We start from the raw sequence: 13,710 nt of genomic DNA, 5'->3' as shown, positions 1-13,710 counted from the left end.
GCCTGCCTTTGACCTTTGCCTCTCTGTCATTCACATCTTGGGCCCTGAAAAATAAAATATACAAGAAAACAAAACTGGCATAGATGCCACTTAATATGGCATAACTTAGTGTGTTGAAAAACAATTCTACATAGTTCTAAGCCTGTTTTATTTCTCTTTTAGGGAGATAGCGGAATAATTACATTTAGAAATCTATCAAGAGATAAAGAAAAGGGAAATGATAGAGGAAGAAAATTCCTGGAGGGGTAATAAAGTAATTGTCATATATTTCTTGAAAGTTTCTTGAGATTTTCCCAAAACTGCCGCCTCTAACCAAATTCACAAGACAATATAAAAAGAGGAGAAATTCCTAAGAGACCATTTATTCATTGATTTATTCTTCACCTGTATCAGGTCCCTACACTGGGCTGGCCCTGTCCTGGGCATTGGCAATAGGCTGCTGAACAAGAAAAAAAATTCTAAAGTCTTGAAACTTCATACTAGTTGGGGAGGATTTGAGGAACAATAACAATAAAAACAAATAGAAGAATTTCTTATCCTAGATATTAATCACATTGCCAAGCAATTGATTTTATATATACTTAACATACATATATATGCATATATCTGCAATGTAGCACATTATACTATCTTGTTTCATCTTCACACAAAACTGTTTAATCAGCATTCTTAAAACTCATATTTTGAAGATAAGAAACATACTACTGATTTAAGTTGACTGACATAATCACTCAATAAATTAAAGAAATAGCTTGAGATACTTTAAGCTCACTTTTCTTATTCCAAATCTTTTCCTCTATAGTGTGACAAAAATTCTGAGAAAAACAGAATGCAACAAAAATTTAAAGTCTTTTAGAAAATTAAAAGGAAGAAAAAGACAAAAAAGATAGATAATGGCAAACAATGACAAAAATAATTTCATTTTTTTTCCACAAAAGCTACATTGTTTTACCCATCTTTTTTTTTTCTAATTATATCACCCATTTTCTTACCCAGAAAGGGAATTGTGAAAATTATCTCTAACAGCTCATTTAAGCAAAACAAAAAGGAGAACACACATAAGAAAGTCAACTGTTGAAATGAGTGCAGAACACATTTATGAGAGGGGGGAACAGAAGAGCACATATCTGAACATCTTGCTTCCTTAGCATCCTTGGCAAACCATTTGTCTTTACTGAAAGCACTTAGAGGTGTTTCCTACGTACAGATTTAATAATGTAAGGAGGTAAAACAGAAATATCCTGTGCAAAGTAAGCAGAAAACGTATTTCCCTTGAAGAAAGGTCCCTTCTGGATCAGGTCAGTGAGAGAGCTTCCCATCTCCAAAGCTTCCTTTGGAGTCATTATAGCTTGTTCAAGCCTCAGCTGCACTCATTTTCAGAAGACCCAGGCTGGAGACAAACTTCTAGATGAAGAATCGTGTTTGCTGAATCAGCTCTCTTCTTTGGTCACTAGATGGCTAGCTGGTCTGAGTATGGTAGCAGTGTAAATTCTAAATAATATCTCCCAGTGTCTGAACCTCACAGAAGTCATAAGAAAGAGAGAAATCCAGGAGAGTTTAAAAATCACTCTGTGAGTGATGCTGACAAGGACATGGGGAGCTGAGAGAGTGTATCAAGTACCAGCGGTGTGCAAGATGGTTTGAGCAATGTATGAGTTTGGCCAACCAAAACGTGAAAAAACTTGCTTTCTTATTAATGTTCCTAGAAGCAGATAGCCTTCACAGTCAAGATAGTATGCCTGGGAGACCACAGAATCAATTTCATTTATTGACTGCTAGAAGAAGAGTATTTTAGAGGAGCTAGGAGAACTCCTGGTGATCATATGGTCTCGCAGTCTTTCTTTTTTTTTAAGTTATCAAATTCCTTCTTGATTTTTTTAACATTTCATAAATATGAATTGAGCATCTGGTTAGTTGGAAGCATTGTTTTAGATATTTAAGATGTAAAAATGAGGAAAAGTAGGCAGAGAAGCCCTCCATCATGAAGCTTATATTCTAGCAAATATATGTCGGTAATAAAGTAAGAGCCAATAAGTAAAATTTAGGAAATTAAAATGAGTGATGGGTAAAGAGAAAAAAAGTGATATAGGATAAGAGGAATAGGACCAGCTGGAGGAGGTGATGGATTGAATTTTAAATAAAGTGGCCAAGGCAGGATGCATTGAAAAAATGAAATGTTAACAAAAAAATGTTAGCAAAGACTTTAAAGAGGTTGGGAAGTTAGTTATTTTAATCGTGAGCATAGGACAGCATCCAAGGCCATGGAAAGTCCCCAAGGCAGGAGCTTGCTGAAAGAACAGCCAGGAGGCGAGTGTAGCAGGAGCTGGATGATGAAGACAGATAAGTGGGAGAAGAGGCCAACAGGGCAGTGCCCCAGCCCACCTGCAGCACACATCTCTAGGATTTTTTTATCTCATAGTGTTGACTTTATCTTTTATTCTGAGTTAGATGAGGTAACCACGGGAGAGCTGTGAGCAAAGAAATGACATAATTTGACTTAAGTTTTACAGGTCGGTATTTGGCTGCTATGTGGATAATAGACTGTTGGGCTTAAAGATAAAATTAGAGAGAGGAGGGTATTCATAGAATCTATGTTAGGGACTATGGAGGCAGCCTCCAAGGAGGAGGTGAGACATGGTATGATTCCAAATGGATTTTGAAGATATAGCCAACATGATATAAAGAAAAATTTGATGTGGGTTGTGGGAAAAAGAGAAGAATCAGAATGACTGGTCAGATTTCATGTTTGAGCAATTAGATGGATGGCGTTAGCATCAGCAGAGACACAGTAGGCTACGGATGCAGCAGATTGGGGATAAAGTTGAAAGCTCTGATTTGGGCTTTGATGATCTATTAGACATCTATGTGGAGATGTCAACAACACAGTTTTTTTTTTTTCCCCAAAGAAATCTTATGGAAACTCCGTAAGTAAAAGATATGAATGAGACACTCTGAAGAGAGGTCAGTGGAGAAACACTCTCTCCACTCATGGTCACCTCTCTCCTTCTGTGGCTCTAGCAGTAACTATGTGCCACCCAGAAACTTCATAACAGATCTCCAAAACCAAAGGCCTGCTACACTAACCTCATTTATAAATGCTGAAGCTTGGGTTCCCATAGTTACACAAAGTAGTTTTCAGGCATTCACATATTCAAGCAGTGACAGAATCAGGACTTAAACTCTGGCCTCTGGCCTCTGGCCTCTCAATCTATGATTCTCCCAGTACCTATCAACAGTTTTACTTTGTGTTCTTGGGCACTTTCTTGTTCCCAGACTGGCTTTTTTTTTTTGGATCAGTTGAATTTCAAACATCCTTTTAAGTTCTACTAGAGTGCTGCTTAACTTTAATTTGTTCAAGTAAGAACCTTAAAAATAGAAACCCAAACTAACAACAACAAAAAAAGAAATCAACGAACAAAGACATATCAATCAAAGAATAAACATACAACTATTGTTGTCATCGTTTCTTCTAAACTAGGAAAAATCAACAGGAAGAAATCAGAAAGGATTTATTCTCACAATGAAGGATAGTCCTTAGTAAAGCACAGTTGGCAATTAGACACTGGTTCTCATACTCACTTGTCTATACTTGTGTGTTTGTATGCTCTTTATTTTTGTTAATTTCCTTTATTTTTTCCAGGTTGTAAAAATTCCAACACAGATAATTTTACCTGTAGGATTTTCTAAGCCATGGACTTTTACTGAGTGGTATGTTGGAAAAAAAACAGTGTCAGAAAACATCTTGCTCTAGTCATAGATCTTCTTGTCATCTTATCAACCAGCTTCTTCTGGTGGATCCAGATTATGTCCACTTTGAAGAGGAAGCAGCTCTTCTGCTGTTGGCCACCAAGTTGGCTTCTGAAGAGAGAATATCTGCTCTGGAGAAAAGGCATAAACTCCATTCCTCCACAAACTCAAAAGGGCACATTGCCATCATACTTCAGACTTTAAAAGGTCTCCCAATCTTTTATACTCGGAAGTAGTGACTATGTCTTACTTTTAAGTTCAATTTAATTCAGTTAGGTTCAGAGTAACTCAATCACCATCTGTTACATGCTTGCTTGTATGACACTATATACTATTCCAGGGGTTCAAACATATATGCCTTCTAGAAACACACTTTCAATTACAGTAAACCACATAAAATGCTAAAAAACTGTCAGAGAAGCATATATAGAGTGTTTTGGGAGCACAGAAAACAAAACAACTCATTCTGGTATGGGGGCAATGAGATATATAATATCAGGGAAGGTTATAGAGAGGAAGGTATGGCTGAGTTGGAGCTTGAAAGATAAGTCAGAGTTTACAAGACAGAAACATGAATCAGGATAAACAAAACACATGAGCAAAGGTGAAGAGATATAAAATGGCACATGGGAGAGAAAAGAATAATCTGGTTTGTTGGGAAGTGGCTGAAAAGGAGACTGGCCTGATTGTGAAGGTCTGTCCATGTCATGCAAAAGAATTTGGACTTCATCCTCAAGGATTCTTAAGCAAGAGAGGGATACAAGTACATCATTAACAACATATACTGGGGGTAGAAAATGGCTGGCTGGATTTGGTGGGAGAACAAACTAAAGGCTAGAAGAACAGTTAGAAGACTGTTAAAATAATCTGGGCAGAGGATGTTATGGTTGTGAGCTAAGCAGTATGAATTGAAAGAAAGGTGAAAATTCAAGACGTGATCTTCTTACCAACTCAAAGTCACTGCAGAGGTCCAATAATCCCATCCCTCTGGCACAACCTCCATTCATTTGAAAATAGCAGTATTAATTTTGGCAAAGCAAGGCACCCTAGTAAAATGTAAAATATAGATAACCACCTCAGGCTGCATCCTGGAATCGCTGTGATGGGTAATAAAAGCCATCCTCAGCCAGCCGCTAAGTCAGACTCCATAGAAATTCTTAACAGCAATAATAAAAATAATATAGCCCTCTGGAAAGCTAGAAATGTATTTGAACACACAGATTTTTATTAGCACCACAAACGTTTCATCAGGCTTCACACATTTGATTCGTCAGAGTAGTGATGTGATACGTCAATAAGTAGAGAGCATCACAGGTGAGCAAGCGAGTCTGGGCTTTGCTTTTCACCCTGAAGTTTACTGGCTGAGATCTTCATATTTATCCAGAATAGACTGGCTTTTGTCTTGAAATCTGTTTTGACTTACTTATTTTGTTCTGGGTATTCGAGCTAGAAATGCCAGAAATGGAATCTCAAACTCAGATTCATTTATATTTTCTCATTTTATCTATAAGCATGTGATGTCACACTCTACCAAAGTTACATGTCAAATCAAAGGCAGATCTAAAAACAGAGGCAGCTGCCCTGCCTCTGAATCTAGTGCTTTTTTGTTTTTGCTACACTCTGCTGTCCTTTCAAGGAATTCCTCTGAAGAGTTTCCTTTCTTTGAAGACTCCAACTATTATGGCATGTACGATTCAATGAATTCATATGAATTCAACTCACATTTAGTTCCCGATGTGCTAATTCCATTTTCTATTTCGTCATTCTTCACTCAGTACTGTCTCCTGCAATATCTTGCTTTAACTTAGTTAAGCTCTCTTCGTTTAGCATCATTTTTTTTCTTGACGTTTTCCTCCATCTTCTTAGTTTTTTATTTTGTTTGATTTTGGGTCAAGGAGACCTGCTTTCTTTTCTAACCCAGAAGCACATTCATTGTATAGTGTTTACTACTTTATAAGCACAAAATCAGAGAAACCCTTTCTGTATTCTGTGAATTCAATAGGTTAATCCCTTATGGGGCAATCCTCCTGCAACCCTGTTATTACACAAAAGTTTTATGTCACACCATCCATTCCCCAGTCTTCTCTTCTGCAGAGTTCTAATAGATGTTTCAGACCTAATAAGAAAATCTGAACAATTCCAAATTTCACTTTCCCTGTAACTTGAGGATAGTTCTCATTAATTTATTCAACAAATAAGCTGAGTGCCTATGTGTTAGACACTCCTCTGAATTAATAGGATTAATAGCTGGCTGAAATAGATATAAAGTTTATTTGCTAGTGAGTGAAAAAAGAATGAAACAACCAATGCCACAAATAAGTATAAATTGAGAAAACCGATGTGGAAAAAATCAACATGCATAGTAGGATAATTAATTTAGTATGCCATACAGGATATAGGGCAGAGAGGGGAGGTGGGGAGAAACGTTTGTGAGAAAGTAATGTAGAAATAGAGATCAAAGGCTGGATGCTGGTAGAAAATGGGGAAGTAAGTGGGAGCATTGCAGACCAACAGAACACTGTGTCCCTGACTAGGGCAAAGTCTGGTTGTGTTTGAAAACTTTAAGGCCAATATGTCTAGAATCTGTTGAGCCAGGGAAAATGGAACAAGATGAGACTAAAGAAACAGGCATGATTTAGATCATACAGGGCCTTGGGCAACAGAGTGAGATCTTGGGATTTTATTCCAAGTACAATGGAAAGTCTGCTAAGGGCTTTAAGCAAAAGAACAACTAGATCATACTTTTATTTTAGGAAAATTCTAAATTCCTCTTGGAGAATGGATGAAGGAAGGAGAGAGTTAGGTGGAACGGTGAGGAGACCACAAAGGAAGTGATTCTCTGAGTTCTATTAGGAGTTAATAGTGGCTCTGAAAAGAGAGATTTTGGTCTAGGGCCTCCTCATTGCAAAATGCTGGAGACACAGTTCATATTGTTGTTGGTACACAGGGTGCTCACTGGAATTTGTAACAAGTAGCTCACTTCTTTGCCTCTTCTTTCCTTTTCTTTTCTTATCTTTCTCCTCCTCCTCCTTTTTTTCTTTTTTTAAATTTCTTCCTATACCCTAAACTATTTTTTTTTTACTTTGAGCCTATTCTAATTATATAACCTGAAGCAATATGTATGATATTTAACAATGCTGTCGATGCAATATGGCTTTCAACAATAATATAATAGTAGCAACAGCCTTTAGCATAAGTGTTTATTCAGTGTCTTATGTTCCTCCAGTTCCCCTTGTTCTATTCACAATTTGGATTTCCTTTTCAAACTTGTCTTTAAATATACCATTAGGAATGCATGACTTTCTTTACACACAAAATAATAACAAATCATAAGATAAACAAAAACCTAAAGAAAAAACAAACAGAAGAATTAATAAAATATCGTGGAGGTTTTCCAGAAGGAATTTGAGATGGTAACGTTTATGTGAAATTTATTTCATATCTATTAATAAGGTGTAAGTGTTTTCACCTGCTGGGAGAAATTTTAGAGATCACGTGGCGTAATTTCAAATTTTTTAAAGATGAGAAGGGAATCCCAACTAGAGTTAACAAAATCTGGGGAAAATATAGGTGTCTTCACTCTTGAGCTAGTATTTATCTAATTATAATTTGTTGACTTTTTCTTTGCTTCCTTCTTTTTGTTTTCTTTCAAAGCTCTATCTTCCCTGGAAAATTCTACTTCCTTTTAACTATTGTGATTTCTACTGCAAAAATCTCATAAGATAAGCAATGCAGTTTTCAACTAGTTGGCTAATGTTCCACAGTAATAGCTTTTCCCATTATCAATTGAATTGGAACAATAATTTTACCACTCAAAGCCCAGAATTGTATTTGTACAGCCGTATTTGACCATAAAGTAGGTTCATTTAGCTGATTAAGAATGGCTTATAAATTCTCATGTCATCTACTGTTATTTACACCAAAGGAAAAACATCCCTGCTTTCTCGTTTACTATTCTTATTGCACAGGCTGATAGAAATATCATTCTTGTAGTCAGTGAGAATTCAATTACACCAATTTAAGGACTTGTATTAAGAACTTAATGGACTGTTTTCTCTCTCTTATTCTGGAAACTCAGCTCATTTCCCACAGAATAATTTAATGTGCTTTGTTGATATTTGATAAGTGGCCTTTGTTCTAACCTTCAAACTTTACCATTTTACCATGCATACCCAATCTACACTTTTCTATTTAATCATAGAAATGCTTCAAGGCATATATATATATGTATATATATATTTAATTTTAGAACATATTATAAGGTGGAGTTTTTTTCTATTAGCAATGTACTGAAAATATAAACTACAAAAATTCATATTTTTTTACTGGGGTCCTTGTGGCTTAGAAACAAGGGCCCAAAATGCTAGCAGCCTCAGTTAGGACCATGTGCATATTGCTGTAATATATGTTAACCTACAGCTACAGGTAGAGGTTACAACACTTACGTGTTGACCCTGAACATAAACTGGAAAGGGGAAGCTAAAAGCTTGCTGCTGCTCAGTATTAGCAGTATCCTGAGTCCGCTGTGACAGCCGTAGAGTGGAAAACATTCACACAGGTAGTTTTTTGTTGGCTACTCCAGGCAGCCTAGGCTGCAGTTAAACTTCTAGTCTATTTCCTAGAAACCAATCTTAACTATATGCTCACTCTACAGCTAGCTCAGGTTATGATGAAAAAGCATTCAATACATTTATTCTAAGAGTTCAAAGTTATTTTCCTAAAAAATACATATAATTTCTAGGCAGTCAAAATCGTTATCAAAATTTTGAGAAGGTTTATTTGGGACTTAGGCCTATATGTGTCAGGCCTATTTTCTTTACATGAAAATAATGGAACTAATTACCAATAGCCCACACCCCTCATATTTAGTCTGGGTTCCTACTTGGTGTCTGCTGCCATACTAAAGATGGAAACCAAGCAAAAGTCATGTTGATTAGCAGTGCTGTATCCTCACTGTCTCTGATTCTCATCCTACCTGACTCATCCCCAGGGCCAGTTCCCTGTTGAAGGAGAGAAAGCAGACTTTTGTGGAGCACAAAATGCATATATGGGCCGGGCATGGTGGCTCACACCTGTAATCCAGCACTTTGGGAGGCCTGAGTGGGTGGATCACCTGAGATCAGAAGTTCGAGACCAGCCTGGCTAACATGCCAAAATCCCATCTCTATTAAAAATACAAAAAATTAGCCAGGCGTGGTGGTGGGCACCTGTAATCCCAGCTACTTGGGAGGCTGAGGCAGGAGAATCGCTTGAACCGAGGAGACGGAGGCTGCAGTGAGCAGAGATCGTGACACTGCACTCTAGCCTGAGCTAAATATCAAAACTCTATCCCAAAAAATAAATAAATAAATAAATAAAGCATCTATATGTGTATATGGAAGTGCACATGTGAGAATATTTTGAGGTGAAGGAGAATAATTTTTTTTTTTTTTTTTTTTGAGATGGAATCTCGCTCTGTCACCCAGGCTGGAGTGCAGTGGTGTGATCTCGGCTCACTGCAACCTCCGCCTCCTGGGTTCAAGCAATTCTCCTGCCTCAGCCTCCCAACTAGCTGGGATTACAGGCATGTGCCACCATGCCCGGCTAATTCTGTATTTTTAGTAGACACAGGGTTTCACCATGTTGGCCAGGCTGGTCTCGTGCTCTCTTATGTCTATAGACACATTTACTGACTATGGTTATTTTTTTTAAATGTAATTGAGTAAAATGATTTCCTCATTGGGCATTCTTCAAGCCCTTTAAGCTCACAAAATGTCCACTCTTCCAGAATTATTATAACTGCGACCAAATCACATCCTGGCGATATCTATTCAGTGATGTGAATGAACTCTTCTCTTCTGGTTCTTTTTTCTTTGTTTTTACAATTTCTTAGATTCAGGGTCTGCACTTAAGTCCTTTGGTTGATTTTTTTAATTTCTAATTTTTATTTCAATAGATTTTGGGGTACAAGTGGTGTTTGGTTACATGGGTAAGTTTTTTAGTGGTGATTTCTGAGATTTTGTTGTACCTGTCACCTGAGGAGTGTGCACTGTACCCAGTATGTAGTTTCTTATCCCTCACCCCATTCCAACCTTCCCCACCAACTCCCATTTTTAAAAGAAATATAGTATCCAAATATAAAAAATTAAAATAATGATATTCACCTTCTCTTCTCTTTTTAACATGTTAAGTAATTGAACTTAGAAAATAAAATGCTAAAACTTCAAAAAGTGGAATACAAGCAGGAGATTAAAATTGCCAGCTTTCTTCTTTTCAAGGCCAAGTTTAAGGAATGACATTATGATGGAATAAAACTCCTAAATTAGGTGTCATTCCTTGAAATCAAATATAAAATCAAATATTTCCTTTTATCTAAATTAATATAGATTATTTACTATTTGTTCAAGTCTTAAAAGGTTTTTAACATCTCCTGAAATCAATGGGGCTTCTTTTCCTAAGGGACAAATCTTTGCTTAACATGATCCTGCTTCCCATTGCAATTGATTTCTGTGTTTCTGAGATTGGCATCAATCTGCAGCATCTGATAATAGAAAGGCAAAATATTTTTCTCATCGTTGCGTTATCATAAAATGCCACCCATCGAGTGGATAAATAGATGAACCAGATCTCGAAATCACAGGTTTGGGTAAGCAGCAGGGTTTTAGGAGCTGCTTATCTCTTTCCCTTCTCTGCCTTGTGAGAAATGTATTCACTGCTAGTAATTCCTCAGATACTCTGCATTGGGGCCTAAGGAATTAGAAACAAACAAACAACAACAACAACAAAAAAAGCTGTGTACCTACATCACTGCCTAAAGTTTCTAATCTATAAATGCTGTTGACTTTCCATGAGTAATTAAAGGGTCCCTGAGACAAAGTCTATACAACAACTCAATATCACTTTGAAAGTTCAAAAAAATTAAATAATGGAATTTATCACAAAGATACTTCTTCACATTCAGACTTAGTGTTTGTTTTCATGGAAACTCAGAAGACTTTCACATCAACCACTTAGTTTTATTGTTGTTTCTCTTATGCTATTACTCAAGCTATAAAACAATTATAAGATTGCTTCTCAATCATTTAAGAAGATTTCCTTCTGAAGTTGTCACCAATTCCAGAGCAATTCATTTACAGCATCCTGCCTAGGCTGTCAGTGAATTTAAATGTGAAGTAACATTTAATTAGTTCCTACTATGTATCCACTTTTGTGTTATTTGAGGTTTATCATCTCATTTAACCTTCACAGCAAATTTAAGATTTTTTTAATTGTAAAGATGGGTAAATTAATAGTGAGATCTTCCCTAATCACCCAATAATTAAGCCAAAGATTGCACATTTGAAGTTAGATATTCTAAGTGTGGGATTACACAGATTATGTTATTATTGCTTATTTTCTTATGTTTCATAATTTAAAGTCTTCCAAATTAAATATATACTAAGTTAAGAGATAAACCAGGCACACATGTGTTATTTCATAAAATGGCCCGTTTGACTCATTTGATGATGTAAGAAACTAGAGATCCATTATCTTTAAGTGTCCAGTGAGGAGGCAAGGAGTTTCAATCTGAAATGTATCAATGAGAGCAGCTATTAAAGTGAGCCAGTCTTTCTCCTCTCCCTCCATAATCCTTCCTTCCCTCCCCCGCCCCCGCTTTTTTTTTGTGGCACCAAAAATATGACCATTGCCAAGACAAAATATGATTGGGATTGGGTGATTCCAACATGAGAATAACAGATGGCAATGTCTGGCCTATGTAACCGGGACTTTCCAAAAAGCTCTCAACTCAGAGTATTACCACAATAAAGTATGCAAATAAGAATACAAATCACATTAATGGGCCTGTGCATGCACACAAGTTTAGAATAGAAGGGCAGTAGTGTTTGACATGCGGTGCCACTGAAATGGAATGCTTAATTACCTATAGGTCAGGATTAGAGAGAATATTATTGAAATAAATAACAATTTGAAATCATTGTTTAAATTTTTTACTAACTATTTAATAGGGTTTAGTAAGTAAGAATAGGCAATTTTGCTGAATAATTACCAAATTATACTGAAGATTAAATGTGAAAAAAGCTTGCAACACTCTCAGGGGGGTCATATTTGTATAGGGGAAATAACTTTCTTATTCATTCTATAATTTTCTTTTCTTTTAAAAAGTGAAGTAATTTTCTTTAATTTTTCTGCAGATTGTATTGCCCAATAGTAGGAAGAAAAATAATTTAAATATGTAAACCTTTTAGTTAAGACTGTTAACATAGCTTTAACTACAATTAATATGATTCCACATATTTTAACTGTCCCGTATTATCCTTTTTATATTTTAAAAGGTATCTATGATTTTCAATCAATTAAGCATCCCATTATATTTGATTAATGCAGTAGTAGGAATCACTGCAATAAATCTAACTATTGATTCATTTATTTTTGATAATCTGAGTCTTCCAACTGTTGGATGAGTTCTCCAGAGTCACTGGGAAGCTCTCACCCAAATCGTAATTCATGATGGGTCCCTTGAAGACATAGTCATGCTGTAGTAAAACAGTTTACACAATTATACTTGTGGTCACTTTGAATAAAATGTCCATTGAAGGTCAGACTTGAGGCAGGATTGGAGGCGATAGATGTGCTTTTCCTTGTCTGTGCTGACCTGGCTCTGAATCCCTAATGTGCTACTAGTGAAACCAAGCTTGTGCCTTTATGTGGTACCAGAACTGCCAGGTAACAGTTAGTTCCCTGGTGGAAGTGTCGTTAAATTGACTTCTTTCACCACAGAGAGGGCACCATGAATTGTCCTCACAAAATAGAAATTAATTCTAGATCTGGGTTTGCTTTTATTTTTTTTATCATTTACCTTCTAGCACTGTCATATGAGAGAAACTTTCTGGATGGCAATGTAATCTCAAATTACATGGAGTCCTACAAAGTGACTTAATTTATAGTGAAGGAAGCTAGAGAATGAATGGATGCTTATGAGATTCACAGATCTTAACCTTTTATCTCTCAGAAGCAGCTGGTCTTAGACAGTGGTGGAAGAGCTTATTAAAGACATGGTTACAGCACCGCCGCAAGACAAGACCCAGGAGTTTGTGGTGTTGCCTTTAGCATGTGGCCAAATATCTGATCACGCTATCAATACACACTGCTCTTTTTCCCATACAGGTTCAGGCATAAAAACACAGGAATTGAGTGAAATTCCTCACACAAAACACACCTACAACAGCAAAACATTTGCTTCCCATTTCAGTGACTTTAGACTTTAGAGCCCAGTGGAGGAATTCTATCATTGGTGAACACATCCATGCTCCAATGAAATAGGATTCTGCTCTTCAATTTAAGTTTGCTTGTGCTACTTGATGAAAGGGCAAGGAAAGAGTTCCATTATGGGTTGTGTAGATTTGGCCAGACTAAGAAGAGAAAATAGTGTTGTTATCATCCAATGAAGTGGGGAAAAAAAAAAAGCATGAATTGCACTAGGTGATCACCAGCAACACTTATCATTGTTACATGCACAAGTAGAAGTCCTTGGGATCTGAATGCGACTTCAAATGAGAACCCTGGCCATAAGTCCAAGGTTCTGATTCCTTCAGTAATAAAAGTTTGCGCCTCTCCACTGGGTAGAGAAACCAGGTTATCCGAGATGCTAACTGAAGGTAAACAGAAGCATAGTAAAGAAGGAATATCACAGATGTCATCCACTTCAATTGCCTTGGGGACAGCGGCAGAATTGAGGGCTGTAACCACATGGTGGACTGAAAAGCACAGGGGAAGCGACAGCATGTGGCAGGTGTGGGTAGGCTCTGGAGGCCAGCTGTGTGGATTGCACACTGACTTACTAACTCTGTGGGCTTTTAACCTCTCTGTGCCTCAGTTCTGTTCCTCTGAAAATGTGGATAACAATGGCATCTACCTTCTAAAATTGCTATTAGTACAACATAATGTAACATAGAAACAAGTACAAAATTAAGTGCATAAGAAATG

Source organism: Pongo pygmaeus, chromosome 7 (genome assembly GCF_028885625.2).
Source record: "Pongo pygmaeus isolate AG05252 chromosome 7, NHGRI_mPonPyg2-v2.0_pri, whole genome shotgun sequence".
NCBI classification, from domain to species: Eukaryota; Metazoa; Chordata; class Mammalia; order Primates; family Hominidae; genus Pongo; species Pongo pygmaeus.
The sequence above is the reverse complement of the archived record's forward strand: the minus strand, read 5'-3'. Positions refer to the sequence as shown.